Source organism: Equus przewalskii, chromosome 15, assembly GCF_037783145.1.
Source record: "Equus przewalskii isolate Varuska chromosome 15, EquPr2, whole genome shotgun sequence".
NCBI lineage: Eukaryota > Metazoa > Chordata > Mammalia > Perissodactyla > Equidae > Equus > Equus przewalskii.
The window spans coordinates 65,647,598-65,666,005 of NC_091845.1; the positions used below are offsets into that span (position 1 = coordinate 65,647,598).

The 18,408-nt window shown below is 36.6% G+C and overlaps 1 long non-coding RNA gene across 7 annotated transcripts in view; it reads left to right on the forward strand.

Moving 5' to 3' along the window:
* The window catches only part of LOC139075994 (uncharacterized), a 40,385-nt gene that overhangs the window by 19,187 nt on the left and 2,790 nt on the right, over positions 1–18,408 (forward strand). For all 7 annotated transcript variants that reach the window (XR_011527142.1, XR_011527138.1, XR_011527141.1 and 4 more), the window contains 2 exons: positions 9,986–10,140; positions 14,363–14,484. This is a non-coding gene — a long non-coding RNA (uncharacterized lncRNA). The remainder of the gene's footprint in view (positions 1–9,985; positions 10,141–14,362; positions 14,485–18,408) is intronic.

The window sequence follows — 18,408 nt, forward strand, 5'->3', positions numbered from 1 at the left end:
TTATCTGGTTATGGCAATGATTCTCAAAAAGGTTTTTTTCCACCCTTATTGAGATATAATTGGCATATAACATAGTGTAAGCTTAAGGTGTAAATGTGATCATTTGAAACATGTACATATTGTGAAATGATTACCACAACAAGGGCAGTTAACACCTCCATCACCTCACATAGTTACCATTTGTTTTTTGTGTGGTGAGAACATTTAAGACTTATTCTCATAGCAACTTTCAGTTATATAGTACAGCTAACTATAACTATACATTGTTAACTATAGTCACCATGCTATACATTAGATTCCCAGAACTTATTCATCTTCTAACTGGAAGTTTGTATGCTTTGACCAACATCTCCCCATTTTCCCCAACTACCAGTTGCTGGCAACCACTATTCTACTCTCTGTTTCTGTGAGTTTGGCTTTTTTAGATTCCACATATAAGAAAGAACATACAGTATTTGTCTTTTTTTGTCTGACTTATTTTACTTAACATAATGCCCTCAAGATCCATCCATGTAATCACAAAAGGCAGGATATCACTTTTTGTGGCTGCATAATATTCCATTATATGTATAGATATGCCACATTTTCTTAAACCACTTATCCACTGATGGACACCGGTTGTTTCCACGTCTTGGCTAGTGTGAATAATGCTACAATGAACATGGGAGTGCAGATATCTCTTCGAGATAGTGATTTCATTACCTTCAAATATATTTCCAGAAGTGGGATCGCTGGATCATATGGTAGTTCTATTTTCAATTTTTTCAGGAACTACCATACTGTTTTCCACAGGCGATGTATCAATTTACATTCCCACCAACAGTGCGCAAGTGTTCTCTTTTTAAAAAACATTTTAAAAATCTGCTCTTTATTGGTTTTTAAGAAATCCATGAAACCCTTTATACCATATACAAAAACTAACTCAAAATATATCAAAGACCTAAATTTAAGAGCCAAATCTACAAAACTCATAGAAGAAGAAAACATAGGGGTAAATCTTCATGATTTTAGATTTGGAAATGGTTTCTTATATATGACACCAAAAGTACAGGCAACAACAAAAAAAGATAAACTACACTTCATTAAAATTAAAAACTTTTGTGCATAAAAGGACACTATCAAGAGAGTAAAAAGACCACCTATGGAATGAGTGAAAATATTTGGAAATCATGTATCTGATAAGGGTTTAATATCCAGAATATATATTGAACTCCTACAACTCAACGGCAAAAAGATAAACAACCCAATTTAAAAATGGGCAAAGGACTTGAATGGACATTTCTCCAAAGAGGATATACAAATGGCCAATAAGCACTTGAAAAGATGCTCAACATCATTAGTCAACAGGGAAATGCAAATCAAAACTGCATGAGAGGGGCCGGCCTGGTGGTGCAGCAGTTAAATGTACGCATTCCACTTCGGCGGCCTGGGGTTTGCAGGTTTGGATCCTGGGTGCAGACACAGCACCACTTGGCAAGCCATGCTGTGGTAGGTGTCCCACATATAAAGTAGAGGAAGACGGGCACAGATGTTAGCTCAGGTCCAGTCTTCCTCAGCAAAAAGAGGAGGATTGGCAGCAGATGTTAGCTCAGGGCTAATCTTCCTCAAAAAAAAAAAACTGCAATGAGATACCACTTCAAACTTATTAGGATGTCTCTTAATAAATGAATGAATGAATAAATAAATAAACAACAGAAAATAACAAGTGTCAGCAAGGATGCAGAGAAATTGGACACTTCTACATTGCTAGTGGAAATTTAAAATGTTGCAGTCATTGTGGAAAACAGTTTAATAGTTTCTCCAAAAGCCAAACATAGAATTAGCATATGACCCAACAATTCTGTTCCTAAGTATATGTCAGAAAAGAATTGAAAACGGGAACTCAAGTAGATGCTTATATGCCAATGTTCATTGCAGCGTTACTCAAAATAGGCAAAAGGTGGAAACAACCCCAGCGTCCATTGACAGATGAATGGATAAACAAAATCTAGTAAATCCATGCAATGGAATATTACTCAGCCTTAAAAAGGAATTAAATTCTGAGGCCAGCCTGGTGGCACAGTGGTTAAGTTCATGTGCTCTGCTTCTGCGGCCTGGGGTTCTCAAGTTTCTCAACTTCAGATCCCAGGCATGGACCTACACACCACTCTCAAGCCATGCTGTGGCAGCATCCCACGTACAAAATAGAGGGAGACTGGCACAGGTGTTAGTGCAGGGACAATGAATGAAATTCTGATACACGCTACAACACAGATGAAACTTGAAAACATTATACTAAGTGAAATAAGCCAAACACACAAAGGAAAATATTGTATGATTCCACTTATATGAGATATCTAAAACAGGCAAATTCACAGAGACAGAAAGTGGATTAGAGGTTACCAAGGGCTGAAGGGAGGGAGGACTGGAGAGTTATTGCTTAATGGGTACAGAGTTTCTGAAGTCCCTGACACCAACTACCTTGCTTACCATCTTCTCCCAATTTCCACTGTCAGATAAATGTCACTGAAATTAACAGGAAATGTAAAGTTACTTTTGATGAGAGCCAGAAATGGATTACTAGTTTATGCCAGAGACTAAATGCTGATGTTGTTATAATATAAACATTACCACCGCACGGCATTAGTTCACAGGACACTCAGTAGATAACCCTGAATCAGGAACAAGGCTTCACAGACCACTGATCTAGAAGGAAATGTATTATGGAATATATATGCTCTCATTCTAGAAAGACAGATTTCCTTTCCCTTCTGATTTAATTAAGTTTCTCTTTAAGACAATCTTATTATGTGTGGATTTATTATAGTTGAGATTAGTTTTTAAAAAGAAAATAAACACAGAAGGTAATGTGGTCTTTGAGCAAGAAAATCAATTTAATTTGTCATTATTCAGAATTGATGTTTTAAAGGAAAAATCCATAAATTCTGTCTCTCTCATATTTCTACATTGTGAGTCAGGTCATCACAATACAGATTATTTAGATATTGCCAATAGATTCCAGTAACATTTTGAAACATGGGAATACAGGTAATATTTTTTTTGAATCACTGGTCTTTCTTTATGCTGAATATATATTTGAGCATGCAAAAATGAATGTATTTAGGAGCCCATTAGAAATTCAGATGCAGAATGTCCTTTCATCTTATCATGTAAAAGTAGATTAATACAAATAATATGAACAGAGAAAGATAAAAAGATGTCATGTTGGATATCCAATAATCCATTACTCAAAGATAAAAGTTTTCTAATAGCCATTAAAAAGAAAATCAAAGAATATATAAATTTTAATTTAGCATAGCATTGCATCACATCATAGCTTATGGGAGGCTTCCAAAGCCTCTAGCAACAGATGGGTTACTGGTCATTTTCTAGGAATTTGGAAATGCCAAAGCTAAAGAAAATTGGACTGTTCCAAAAAGATTTTAAATAAAAAGAATTTAAATTCCCCATAGTAAAAACCTTATGGAGAACTGTTAGGAATTTAGGCACTACTGAATAAAACTGCAGTTAAGAAAGCCAATTATTTTTACAGGGAAAATAAATTCTCCTATGATAATTCTGATAAAACTAGTAAATGGATAACTACCTTAATAAAAGGGAGAGAGAAAGCTCAACATAACAGCAATTTATACAAAACAAGGAGTGATAATGAGGAAAGTGATAAGGAATATCTTTAAGGAATATTATGAGAGTATATAAATCTGAGAACCTGGTAAGTGTGGTACATTTAGAAAGTTTGGGGAAAGAAATTGAAATCTTAATGCATCTTCCTCCAGTTGGAGAGAATGAAACTAAGCCAAGCCAAGCCAGGATTAAAGTAGTTAGAAGCAAGAGAGAGAACAAGAGGGAAAGAGTGTCTTTATGGCAAAGGAGTCCCCACTTTCAAATTCTGAGATCCCCAGAACCAAGCAGATTCCTGAAACTCTTCCTCTGGTTCTGCTGGCTATTGCCAGATCTTGCAAATAGAAGCCTCCCTTAAGTTCAAACTAGTTTAAGTTGAGTTTCTCTCACTTGTAACCAGGAGTCCACACTAATATTATCTATCTCTCTGAATAGTGCTGGAGCACTGACTTCCTGAGAAAGGAAATGTGTGAGCAGGTAAACATCAACCTAATAGTTTGGGATTTATCACAAAAAGAGGGAAGAATACTGTAAGTGGGGCTTCAGGAGAGGAACTGGTGCCAGTTATCTGTGAGGCACGAAAGTAAAGCAGGGCAAAATTATAGAAGTTACGGAAGGAAATAGAGTTAAAGCTATGGATATGTTGCACTCGTCAGCAAAGTTATTATTTTTCACGATCGACAAACATTTGCTGAGCACTTTTGAGGTGCCAGGCGCGGTGCTAGGTGCTATAGAGGCCAAAAAGAGGTATAACCCAAGGTTCTTGCCTTCAAAGAGTTTATATTTTGGTGGGGGACACAAAACAGTTCCTCATATTACAGTTCTACAAAGTTATGTGGTCCAAAAACAAGACAAAGTCAAAAATTATTGAGTCTCAATTTTGAAAGATTTGTCCCAGATGGGAGGATGAGGCAGGGTTCATGGAGGAATGGCATTAACATGGATATTGACAGATGGGCATCCTTAGAACATCCTTAGATGAGAGGATTGGGGTGAGAAGGAGTGAATAAAACTCTCCAAGTAGGAAAAAGAATAAGAGCAAAAGCACAGGAGTTTGTGAACACCAGTTTTGCTAAAATGGTGGGTTTTGCCAGAAGATATAAGGTCTGAAATATCAGGCTCAGGGATTTAGACTTTGGGAGAGTGCTGCACCAGTGCAAATGTGTAAACAGAACGGAGCCAGATTAATAAGGCGATGGTAGATAGGATGCATCGACACTAGGAGAGATGGAAATCAGGACAATTCCTCAGAAATCTATTAAAATAGTCCGGATGAGACGTAGTCAGTAGTCACTTGAGAAGTGACTGAGGAAATGAGAGTAGCTGTGGAAAATATAAAAGAGGTAGGACAGGCCTTGGCAACTGATTAGACCTAAGGGAAGATGATGCCTGAGTGGTATGCACAGGCGCTAAAAGGAAAAGAGTGCCACTAAAGGAACTGGGGAAGGAAAGAAATAAAAGCAGGTTTGCGGGAGGAAAGGATAGTTTGGGCCATCTGAAGTTTGAGGTGTTTTGTTAACATCCTGGGGTAGAAGATCAGGAAGCAGTTAAGCATAAGACCCCTGAGATCAGAAAAGAAGTTGGGAACACCTGTTTAGATTTGGAAGCAGTCTGCCGAAAGGGAGTAGTTGAGGTCAAAGAAGTTTACCAGTGTAGGCTATAGGAAAGACAGAATAGGACAAAAGATATAAACAGCATCGGCACGTAGAAACCACACCTGCCTTGCTTTATGCCTTGATCTCTCCCCCTGGTCAAGTGGGGAATAACAGTAGTAGTACTGACGTCATAGGGCTGTTGTGAGGGCAAAAGGAGAGAGCAAATGCAAAACACTTTGAACAGTGCCTGGGACAAGGTAAGTATTCAATGGATGTTGTGCTGGAGGACCCACAGAGTTGATTGTTCTAAGGAACAGGGATAGTTAAATAAATAATCGTATATTTGCATGACAGGATATTATGCAGTTGTTTAAAATCATGTTTTTGAAGAATAGTGACTTTGGGAAATGCCTTTAATTTAAGATTAAGATGGAAACTCAGACTATAAAGTGGAAATTTTACTAAGTAGAAATATGCATACAGACACACACCTGCCATAAAAAAATGTTCACAGTGGTTATCTCTAGATAATGGGAATAATAGAGATTTAAGGTTTTTCTTTAAGAATTTAATTTAAATACTTAAATAAATGTAAGTGTTTCACTGTATTACCTGTATTTTTTATGATAAGTGTGTAATACTTTATAGTCAGAAAATGATTTTTAAATGAAGAAAGTTTGATCAATAGCATCAAATATTGTAGAAAGTTGCAGAAGGAGCAAGGCCATCGGTCTTAGCAACTAGACGATCATTGATGGCAGTTTTAGTAGAATAGTGATGGTGGGAGATACTTTTTAAAACAGAAAATATTTCATACATGTAAAAATATTTAAAGAACTAGAACATTATCAATATGGTTGGAGCCTTCTGTGTTCTCCTTTCTAATAACATTTCACGGCCTTCCCTGCAAGAGCTAGAGATTATTCAGGATGTTGCGCTTAAAGCCACATTTTGGAGAGTTAAGTGAGCAGGTGGTGAGAGAATGGAGGCAGAGACTCTGGCAGGCTCATGATTTGGAGGCAAAGTGGAGGAGAACAATAGGACAATAGCTTGAGGGGAATACAGAGCAGAGGGAAGGCTTTTAATTTAGAATAGAGCAGAAATAAGTATGTTTCTGGCAGGAGTAAAGGAGCCAGATAGAGATTAAGGACGCGAGAAAAATGAGAAGCTGTAAATAAGAATCCACTCTCAAAAAGGTGGGAATGATTGAAATAGGCACTTAGGGGTGAAATTCAGCTACATCCCTGAATGATCCATTCTAGTCATTAAGACAATTCCACTTATTCAATTTAATGTGTTTATTTTCCTTGTCCTTTATATATTCCTTCAGGTAAGATATATGTTACATTAGCATAAACATTTTTTAAGCAGACAATCCCATTGGAAATTTTGTGAAAGCAAAGAAATGGTTAAAACTCAACAAAACATTAGCAGAACACACAGAGAGAAGGATGTTGCTGCAATTCCTTGAAGAATTGAACCCTGTAAAAGAGAAGATTTCTTCATTTTTATTTCAAATAGTGTCACATGCATAAATCAATTTGTGGTCCCATTTTTACATTATTATTGAAAATGAATAAAAGAGTTACTTGGCTGTTCAAGATGTTACTCTATTTTTCTCAACAAGATTATGCAATAATATCCAAATTTTAACCGACAGAATGAGTTGGGTTATGGAACAAATTATTCATAGAGATAGGACTCGCTTCATAAAAGGTAGACTGTCATGAAACAATTTGAGCAAGGTCTGAGTATTATTAGTTGCGCCCCAAATATTTCATTCCCAGTTCTGATGATAGTGAAATACACTAAACTAGCATTTGATAATATTAAAATGGCTATATGCTTTTGAAGGATTTAAAGGATTTGGTCTCAAGAAACCATTTATAACATTCAGTTGGTATGCCTCCTTATGTACATCTTTGAAAGCATTTTGTTAAAATTAACCAGCATTAACCTGCCTTCTTTATTTAAAGGGTAAGGTGATCCAGGATAGCATCTGTCTCCACAACTATATTTACCTGATATTAAATTGCTTTTGTACATGTTTTAGGCAAAATAATAATATATTAAAGTATTATAAGCTCAGGCAGCATATAATTATTTATCACTAAAAATTATTTACCACTAAAACTATTTTGAATTTTCTTTCATCTAAAAACCATAAACAGTATATTATGTTTTTGCTTCTGGGCGATTTCACATAGACATATATTGGAGTCTCAGTATTTTTTGGTTAGAAAAATGAAGTTGCAGAACAGGTCTCTAATATTGTTTTCAAACTGGCATTTATTAATGAAACAATCAATAGTATTTATATGTAATTTTTGTAGGATTATACACTTGTTAAAAAAACCACCAAAATTTTCCTATATGGAATACCATTGTTATCCTCCTCTTAGTAAATACTTGGGACATATTTCTAAAAGAAAAACTAAAGTTCTTCTCTATAGACTACCACTGCTCTTAGGTATACTGTTTAACATCTGGGCCTAAACTAGTACTGACAAATAACTAGCGTATCCGCAGCTGTCAGTCATGCACTTGTAGAGCCTACCCATAGTCCCAATGATAGACCATCACACCCAGAGGAAAAGCCCAGTCATCATTAAGCAGCATGCCACTGACCAAGGGCCTATCATATTATTTGATATTTTGAACTATGTCCTTTGATAAAGATAACCCTTAAATTTAAAAGCATTGAAAATTTAAACACTGGATCAGAACATGAAATCATTTCTAACTATGAGTAGTGTATTGGCCAGAGTCCAGTTAGGGATGCAAAAACCATGCTAGCTATTTCAAACAGAGGTATTTAATACAGAGATTTCTTGTGCAGGCATTGAAAGGTTGAAAGTGGGATGCTGAGGTAACCTAGAGAAAACACTAGGAAAAGCTACCACCTGCAGAGCTGGGAAAACAAATAGGAAGAGATGGTGTTACCAGAGCCTAAAAGTTCTGTGGGGTTGGACAATAGGAAGGAACGTCTCCATGGAGCTGAGTTTTGTTCAAATTTCTGAAGAGGGGGCGTAGCCAGGTGGATGCCAGATAGGTCAAGGAGACAGGGCTGGAAGATAATGGAAATGGGATTCTGGGGATGGTGTGGCAAGTGCTAGGTCAGTTGATGGGGCAGTGGGGTGAAAAAGTAAAATAGGGCTGTTACTCCAACAGCATGGCTGCTATGTATACCTCTGAGGAGCAGCTGCAGGCTGGCTTTGGAAGTGCCAAGAGAAGCTCGACACCCCAGCTCTAGCTGTCCCCTCCTGCTAGGGGGATGCCAACGTGAGCTGGAAACCAGGAGAGAGCCCGTTATCCCATCCTTCTGCCTTCCAATCTCCCGTCAATGCCTCCTATTGGTAGAATCTGTCTGGAAGTGAGCTGGAAGATGTGGTTTTGTAGTTCCAGTCCCAACATCACAGAGCAGCCTATAGAGAAGTAGGTTTGTGACTGAGGAAAATAGTCAAATAACTGGCAAGGTAGTTGTGTGTATTTTCACAGTTTACAGTTAAAACTCTACAGGGCTGTAAGGACCAGTTCACAGGCTCAAGTGGTTAAGATAAATTGTTGTATCAGAAGAATCAGAAGAGTCTCATGACCCCCTTGGGAGACAATTTTCCATGGATCTCTTGCATTTCTGCATGGCTTATGAGCAGGAGCACTGACAATTTTGTATCCACTATTTTTTCAAGAATGTTCATATAACAAACAGCTTTGGAAGACAGAGATAGTGTCTCTCTCTGGAATAGAGGGAGGTTTGTTTGCTGTCCAACATAATAAAGATACTGTGCCCCCCTCCCCCTACCCAGGGCAAAGGTTGGAAAAATTTGCTTGCATGAGGCATGAAGGAGATCATAAAAGACTGGTGTTTCCTAAGCTCTGGTTCCTCACTTGTGACCTAAACCCACTGCATAGGCGTCTACATGACCTGTTCTGCATCACCCTCGTGGGACTTGCAGGGCAAGAGGACCCTATGTGAATATGAACCGGATGCTACTTGCTGTGCCATGAGTAATAAAATCCTTTGTCTCTGACCCAGGAGTCCCATGTCTTCTGTCAAAATCCGTGTGGCAGGCTAACCTTTTGCTTACAAGAAGGGTAAATCTGAGCTCCTTCACAGTTCTTGAGAGAACCTTCCATTCAATTCAACAGACATTTACTGTCAAACTATGGCTTAACGAGCTTTCATGAACATTTCCAGTATACACAAGATGAGCACTCTCTGCCCTCAAGCAATTTACAGTGTAGAAGGAAAGGGATGTGATCCACCACCATCTCTATGACCACTACCATAACCTGTATCCCACAAAAACTTGGCAGGGTAGAGAAAGCTGATACAAGTCAGTTACCACGAGTCCATCTGCTGTCAGTCTCCTAAAATATTGTTAACAGTCTTCATCTGTCATTGTCTCCTTTCTTATGTTTTTGCCATTTGGGTTCATTATTCACTGTACTTTTGGTGGGATTTTAAAAGGGCAAAACTGTCAGAGGTCTTCAACCTGCCATATTTAAGCAGATATCCCTAAACTTTCATTTCTATCTGATGTGCTATGTATCTTTTTTGTTTCTGAACAACGACCTTTAACCTTCAGGATCTTGCCTTGTAAAAGGACAGCTGCTTTGATGTCATTTTAGGGGTGGAAATGGTATATACACCTTCATCAATAAAATCTTTTTTCAGGAAATTTATTCACTTTTGGGGGGAAAAATGCTTTGACCTGTTAGCCATCATTCACGATGACATGGAAATGAGTTTTAGGTCTTTTTGATAGGAAGAGAAACCGAAGGACTCCATTGAGGATCCAGAATGATGATTTGCAAAGGAGTACCTCCTGGAGGAAAAGGCTGAGGCTGGGATCTGAAGATAAAACTGACCTACTTCACAGTTTTACTTGGGGCCAGCAGAACATTTTTTCACTGAGCTGAGGTGTGTATCTCTACAAGCCTCTAGATTTACAGGAAATAAATAATGTATTGAACCCAATAATCTTATTGAAGCTTCAACTACCCCCCATCCATCCCTTGCAATAGAGAAAGCACAGCTTCTGCATCTTCTACCCATTAAACAAGATTAGTTTACCTTTCCAACAGCTTAAACAAAATAGCAACTCAATGGTCCTCCTAGGACTAACTGAATAAGAAAATAGTGCTCTAATCAATGTTACTGCTAGGCTTAATAGTTTTCTGATATTTGGTCTAAATTTTATTGCTGTCAGTTGAGTATCTCTTTTGAAGCAATTCTATTTGCCTCTCAATTATGTGCATATGTTTCATGTAATATATCTCCTGGTGGTAGAAGAGTAAGGGGACAGTGAGAATGACATTGGTTATTTAGTTTTTCTTGTTATTACCATCAATGGTTCCTTTATGATCATTTTGTTAAACTAGGCATTTATTAGTCTTTTTATTTTGGGTTCGTGAAGTCAGTGCTGTTGGCCACTTACCCCCACATTCAGCATTTTCCTCCTATCTGATGAGAAAATTGATAACAGTGTCTTTTCATCAAGGTGCTTTTAAGGTAATTTTTATGTTTTTGTTTAACATGGCTCAAAGAGCAACTCAAAAAAATCAAGATACAGATGCTGATTAAAACACATGGCTGTCTGCTTCCCTGCATATTGGCCCAGTGCCTAGAAGGATCACACACCAGCAGGTGGATAGGGTTGTAGCTGATACACCTGACATGAGAATGGACTGTAATGAAACCCAGGCTGCACTCCAGTAAAAATGAGGATCTTCATGTCTTTGACTAAATCACTTCAGATCAAGTCTCTATTATGGCAGAACTAGCTAGGGGTTTCAAAATTCAAATCAGGAAGGACTTCAGTATCATTATGCTGTTTCCACATATTGCAGGAATTCTAGACTTGGGGGATGATATCATAAAGATGGAGGAGGAAAGGAAAACCATTATGGTAGATTAATTGCAAATAATAGCTCCAATTCTTTACCCTCTTTGCCATATCACTTTGAAGTGCCCTCCGTCTGACCCTGGCTTGGTCAGGTAACTTGCCTTGGCCAATTAGCAAATATGTGCAAGGAGAAGCTTGCAAAGCACTTACTCGTCTCAACTTGCCCTCCTACATTTCTGCCACCACCATGAGAAAATGAATGGGCTAGCCTGCTGGTAGATGAGAGGCAAATACCCAGTCACCCCTGTCACCTAGCAATAGTGAGCCTACCATCTGACACAGCAGTGAATCTGGTCTGGATCTGACAAACTATCTACAGAGTCCAACCTAAATTGCTGAAACACAGACTAATGACATAAATAAATGCCAATTAGTTTAAGTCATTGAGATTTGTGTTGGTACCACTGAGCATTATCATGGTAATTAATAACTAATACTATCACTATTCTACTTAACAAACATTCACTGAGTGCCTAGTAGGCACTATGAAGATGCAAGGATGAGTAACGCATAGTTTCTGTCCTCAAATTGCTTACACACTAGCAAGAGACAGACTTGTAAACAGATAAACTTAATGTAAAGTAGTGCTAAATACAAGTACAAATATCTTGCTGTGAAAGTATTATTCAATTTCAACGATTAGAAAGAATACTTAAAATGTGAAAATTTATTGTGTTACAAGTGGATACACATGTGTGTCACTTGCACAATACAAGACATAGAATCTGGAATACCCATTCAAACTACTGGAGTGAAGTGGATATTGACTGCTCTGACGCCTAAGTTTCTTAATGTTCATATATCTGTCCATTTGGTGTTGAGGGGAGGATTCCCTGTCATCTTGAGCCCCAATCAGGAGGTCATTTGTCCTATCAATAGGAAGGAAATAAATACCACTTGCTTTATCAAGATTTGTGCAAAACTGTAAATAACAAAGAGGAAGAGCACAGAGCCAGCCAGCCAGAGAATAGAGAAAGACCAAATTAAAAAGGAGAGCTGCGGCATCTTTATCTAATATGTTGCTAGTCAAAGTGTGGTCCATGGACCAACAGTATCAGCTTTACCTGAGAACTCATTAGAAATGCAAATTTCAAGCCCCATCCCAGACATACGGAGTCAGAATCTTTATTATAGCAAGGATCCCAGGTGCTTCTTATGCTTATTAAAGTTTGAGATTAAAGACTGAGAGCACTGGTCTAGCCCAATGTTGCAAACGATTGCAAGTGAGCTTATCTAAGTACAAAGGTACAAGAGCAAATGCAAGCTTCAGATTCTTATGGGGTGCATTTAAATAAATAATAAAAAGAAAATAAATTTTATTTAAAAAATAAAGGAAACATAATAAAAAATATTTTATTCAAAGTAATCAAAGAGGCCATTTCAGACTGTTTTTCAAACTGAGAGATGAGACCTAACTGAGGATGGTGAAATCGGTTTAAATCCATGTTTCTCAACACTGGCTGGCTACACATTAGAATCACAGAGGTTGCTTTAGAAAGCCCCCGTGCCCAGGTCCTTCCCCAGACAATTAAGCCACAATCTTCAGTGGTGTGAATGGTGGGGGAAAGCGGGTTGGGAATGAGGGGTGAACCCAGGCATCAGTATTTTTTAAACCTCCCTAAGTGATGTTAGTGTACAGCCAAATTTGAGAACCACTGATTTTGAAGGTCACAAGGAACAATTCTTTTCATAACTAAAGTAGAATAGCAAGGAGTGGAGTGAAATGGAATAGAATGCAATAGACTAGAAAAGAAAATGTCAGTGTTTCACATGCAGTCAGGGTATTATTTTGAGACTTTTTTGTTCCATATATATGCATGTGAGAGTATATATGTAGTAAATTATACTATAAAATACGTTTCTAACTGTGGGTCGCTGCCAAGAAATTTTTAAACTACTGTTTTAAAGTGAACATTAAACAAGCACATAAGCAAAGATGGATAAATATTCACAATGCAAGTCTTGATTTTTTTTTAAAGTTACCTCCCAGCACAAATCCAGGCAACACAAGAATAGTTTAGAACCCCAAAATTACCAATAGACCTTGAATAGACAGAAAACAGAGGAATCTGGAATGTACTTGACTAAAACTTAGACTATTCTTGTTGGTTCTGTGTACTCATGCTCATGCTAAAGATGGAGGAAAATATAGTTCATCATGAATTTCCAATAGTGAAGGGTCAGTTGCTCTCAACCTGTTATATCCTTTAAATCCTGACTTAGAGACCTTTTCAGATATTGTTAGAGAGAGATCTGAAGTTTGTGGGCAGTGAAATTTAGCAGATTAAACCATGTAGGGAACACTCCTTGCAAGAGTGGTTCTCAACTTTGGGGCCCGCTTGAAAATCTGCTAAGAGCAAAGGGAATTCTTTTATAAAAATACACATATTCAGCTACACACAGGATTTTGCACGAAAATAGAGAACCCGCCAAATACATTCACTGACCACTTCACAGTGTTGGTCTTCAGATTAAGAGCCCCCAAAAGAATGTGGCTTTCAGAAAGCTTATTTCAGTGTGGGTGTGCTACAAGTTATTCAAGTATCCATTAATTGATGACAACTTGATATGCAGAGTTTTCATCTCACAGAATTAATAAAGCAGGGAACAGATTTAGTAAATGAAGACTTGCAGTAATCAAAGGCGAGGTCCCAGTGGCACAGTTCTAAGGTTCTGCTAGTGGTGCAATACACTTGGCCTGTGCTAGATAGAGCTTTCTATTCTTCCTTTCTGTCTTCTTTCTCTCTCTCTCTTTCTGTTTTAATCTTTCTTTTTTTAATTGTAGTAAAATTTACTTAACATAAAATTTACCATCTTATTCTTTTTTAAGTGCACTGTTCGGTAGTAAGTACATTCACATTGTCGTGCAATCGATCTCCAGAACTGCTTCATCTTGCAAAACTGAAACTCTACCCATTAAACAAGACTTCCCATTTTGCCCTTGCCCCAGCCCCTGGCAACCATCATTCCACTTTCTGTCTCTATGAATTTAACTATCCTGGGTACTCATATAAGTAGAATCATACAGTATTTGTCTTTTTGTGACTACCTTATTTCATAGTGTAATATCGTCAAGCTTCATCCATGTTGTAGCATGTGTCAGAATTTCCTTCCCTTTTAAGGCTGAATAATATTCCATTGCATGTATATACCACATTTTGTTTATCTATTCATCTGTAGATGTGCATTTGCGTTGCTTCTACCTTTTGGCTATGGTGAATAATGCTACTGTTTTAGTCTTTTGAAGCTTGTAAAATTCACCCCAGAGAGCAATCAGAGGAACCTTAATTTGGGAGTCCAGAGTAATCCTAAAATGAAAGGAGGCACTGTCTATCAGTCATCATCAAGGATGAAAAATGGTAAGCCTCAGATTTTAACTTGCCACACAGTAACTTGATGGAGGAATGCTCTGTTCTTGCTGAAAAGAGGCAATTTTAAATTTTTCTCTTTTTGTAATTATAAAAATAATGCCTGATCATAAAAATACTATATGTTCACTATAGAAAATTTGGAAACTATGAAAAAAATAAAGAACGTTGAAATTGTCCCTAAGCTATCAACCAAGAGATATCCAATGTAAATATTTTGGTGGTTTTCTCCTAGTTTTTCTGCTATATTATATACATTTATATAAATGCCGTTCAGTATATATATAGCTGTATACAATTTTTTAAAACCAATTGGTATCATACTGCAAATTAGTTTCTATCCTTTTTCCATTTACAATACCACATTGTATTGTTAGTATTTTATCAAGTTATTAAAATTCTTTGTAATGTCTATATAATATTCCATTTCATGGATATATCATAACGATTTAATCATTTCCCTTTTGTTTAATGTTTAAGTTATTTCCAATGCTTTATCTACTATAATCTTCTGATAAATGTCTTTCTATAAAATCATTATTTACATTGCTGATTAACCTCTTTTGGATAGATAACTGGAAGTAGAATTATTGGGTCCAAAGATGTGAATTTCTATAAATCTCTTAATTCATATTGCCAAATTACCGGAAACTTCTAACCAATTTGGCATATCTATTAAGAGATTTATATAAGTTCATACTTTTGGATCCAATAATTTTAGAGTATTATCTTTTATTTACTTATGAGACCAAAAAACAATTAGTATTTTTGTTTTTCTTTAACTTGTATTTTTCATAAGTTTAATGGCCCTTTGTATTTCTTCTTAAAAGGCAAACTATGAAGACAATAAAAAGATAGTGGTTGCCAGAGGTAAAGGATGGAGGGGAGGGATGAATAAATGGAGCAATGAAGATTTTTAGGGCAGTGAAAATACTCCGTATGATATCATAATGATGCATATGTGTCATAATACATTTGTCCAAACCCATAGAATGTACAACACCAAGAGTGAACCGTAATGTAAAGTATGGACTTTGGAGGATTATGATGTGTCAATGTAGGTTCATCAATTATAAGAAATGTATCACTCTGCGTGGGGAATGTTGATAACGGGAGAGGTTGTGCTGTGTGGGGGCAGGGAGTATATGGGAAACCTCTGTGCCTTGCCCTCAGTTTTGCTGTGAACCTAAAGTTTTACATTCTAAGAAAATAAAGACCCAAAAAAAAACCAATAAAAAATGTTTGAGGACTTACAGAAGATTTAAATTTATTAGAGTTAAATCTACTAATCCTTTGTGATTTCTTAAGCTGTTTTTATGCTTAGAATGCCCTTCCCCAGGACAGATTAATTAATTAATTTATCTTTATGATAATTTAATGTTTCAATTTTTACATTTGCTTTTTTATTCTACCTAAAAGTTATCTTGATATCCTATAAGATGACAGTGTAACTTAATCTATTCTCACCCACGTCCCCACTGACTACTACCAAATTTAGCCAATTTTCTAAGAAGGAATAAATGTTCCATGAGATTTTGGGAACCAGTGTTGCAATATTTTATTATTAAGAATTATTTGGGCTATTGTTTAAGATAGTTATTAAGGAGATATAATTTTAATCTTGGTTCATTAAAAGTTTCTATCAGAAATGAATGTTTCCTTTATTAAATAACTTTCTCAGCCTCTACTGAGATGATAATGAATTTTTCAGTTTGTCCTAAAGATATGATAAGTATATATGATTTCCTAATATTAGGGCACCTATGCATTACAAGCCTAAATACAACTAAATCATGGCAGATTTTTATTTTAATACAACTGATTAATTCAATTTATTAACATCTTATGTCAGTTGTGATTTTTGATCCTATTACATAAATGAAATTGTGTATTACATTTTTTAGGTTTTGGTATCAAAGTTATTTTAGTTTTATAACATTGTTTAGATAAGTTTCCAATAAAATTTCCGTCTTATTTGCTCTTATATTCACTTTTTATAAAAACTAATATTTATGTTTTGTCTCTTTTTTTCAAAGAGGTACCTCGTGAATTTATCAATTATTCTATTTATTTGGGCTTTTATTTATTATTCTCTGCTTTTATCTTTATTAACTCCATACTTCTGTCTTTTCCCAGTTTCCCTGAGTTGTTTTCCCTTTTTGGGAGGGGATTTTTTTTTTTTGTAATGAAGTGTAATACATTTACACAAAAATATACTAAATATGCGTAAAGGTCAAATGATAATCATCAGAGTTGGTTAATTCCATCTGCCTCTTATAAGAAGGAAAAAATGGAACATTACTTCATGAACAATTGAAAAGGCACAACTTCTATTTGTGGAACACAAATTCTGATGTATATACATTAAATCAGCCTCAATAATGATATTATTCAAACTCTACTTGGTATTTATTGTTCAAACTATTTTAGAACTATTTTGGTTGCAGGTGGCAGATTCCACTTGAACTTTCTTAGAACAAAGGAGGATCATTTGCTAGAGTGAATGGAGATCCTGTTGCTTGCAACCAAAAAATTCCTAAATCTATTGTAGTACATTCTAGGAGGATTTCTCAAGTTTGTCCTCCACATCACTGGTTTATTATTTGCAGTGTCAGTTTTGCCCTTTACTCACTTCTATGTAGATTTTAATTCTGCTTTTTATTTTGGGTTTTCTTACTTTTTTTTTCTCATTCCACTCAGTTTCCTTTCATAGCTATCTTTGTGTCAGTCTTGTTCTCTTCACAAAGAAGCCATGTCCTTGGGCTTCTTTTCGATTATTTCAAGCGTATATGTTGTAAGGTTTTAATGTATCTCTTAAAGACTTTTTTTTTTCTAGAATCAAGATCTTCCTTTGAATATCAAAAGGTGGTGTTTCTGTTCCCTTATGTTATTTTTTCATATACCCCTAAATTGAATTTTTTCTGTCTATTCATGTTGGAATTTGGAGAGAACTGTTGTTTGAGCCCAGTGTTTTCCAAGAGACAGGGTGAATGTCCCTGACTATTCTCAAACTTAAACCCAAAGGTCAAGTTAATGTGCAAACTCTCTAATGCAGTGCATATTAACCAGGGATAGAATCATTCCAAAAGGAGAATTTCAAAAAGTGGGTAGGTAGCTTAGTTTGTGTGGTAGGCAGGCAGGCAGAAAAATGCCCCTTCCAAAGATGTCCATGCCCTAATCCTTGGAATTTGTGAATAAATTACCTTAAATGGCAAAAACAACAGATGTGATTAAGTGTATGGACCTTGAGATGGAGAGAGTATCCACGTGGGCCCAATCTAATCACAAATCCTTAAAAGCATAGAACCTTTCCTCCTTCACAGGCTGTGGTCAAAGAGAGATGTGATGATAGAAGGGTCAGAGGGATGTTAATGGGAAGGACTCAGCCTGCCGTTAGTGGCTTTGAAGATGGAGGAAGGGAACACTAGCCAAAGACTGGGTGGCCTCTAGAAACTGGAAACAGCCTTCAGCTGACAGCCAGCAAGAAAAGAACACCTTCATTCTACAACCTCAAGGAACTGAACTCTGGCAACAATCCAAATGAAGAGGAAACACACTCTCTCCTAAAGTCTCAGAAAGGAATGCAGCCTGCTGACACCTTAATTTTAGTTTGGTGAAATCTGTGTCAAACTTCTGATTTATAGAACAAAAAGATAATAATTTGTGTTGTTTAAGAGGCTAAATTTGTGGTAATTTGTTGTGGCAGCCATAGAAATAAATACAGATTGTCTTAATGACAGGCAGATTCTATTTTCCAGAGATAATGCAATATCTCCCTTGGCATTCTTCCCATTGAAAAGTGGGTCTGCCCTTGACCTCAAATCTGGGTGGGCTTAGACCTGCTTGTAGTCAAGAGTGCAGCAGAAGTGATGCTGTATGACCTTCAAGGAAAGGCCAGAAAAGCCCATGCCAACT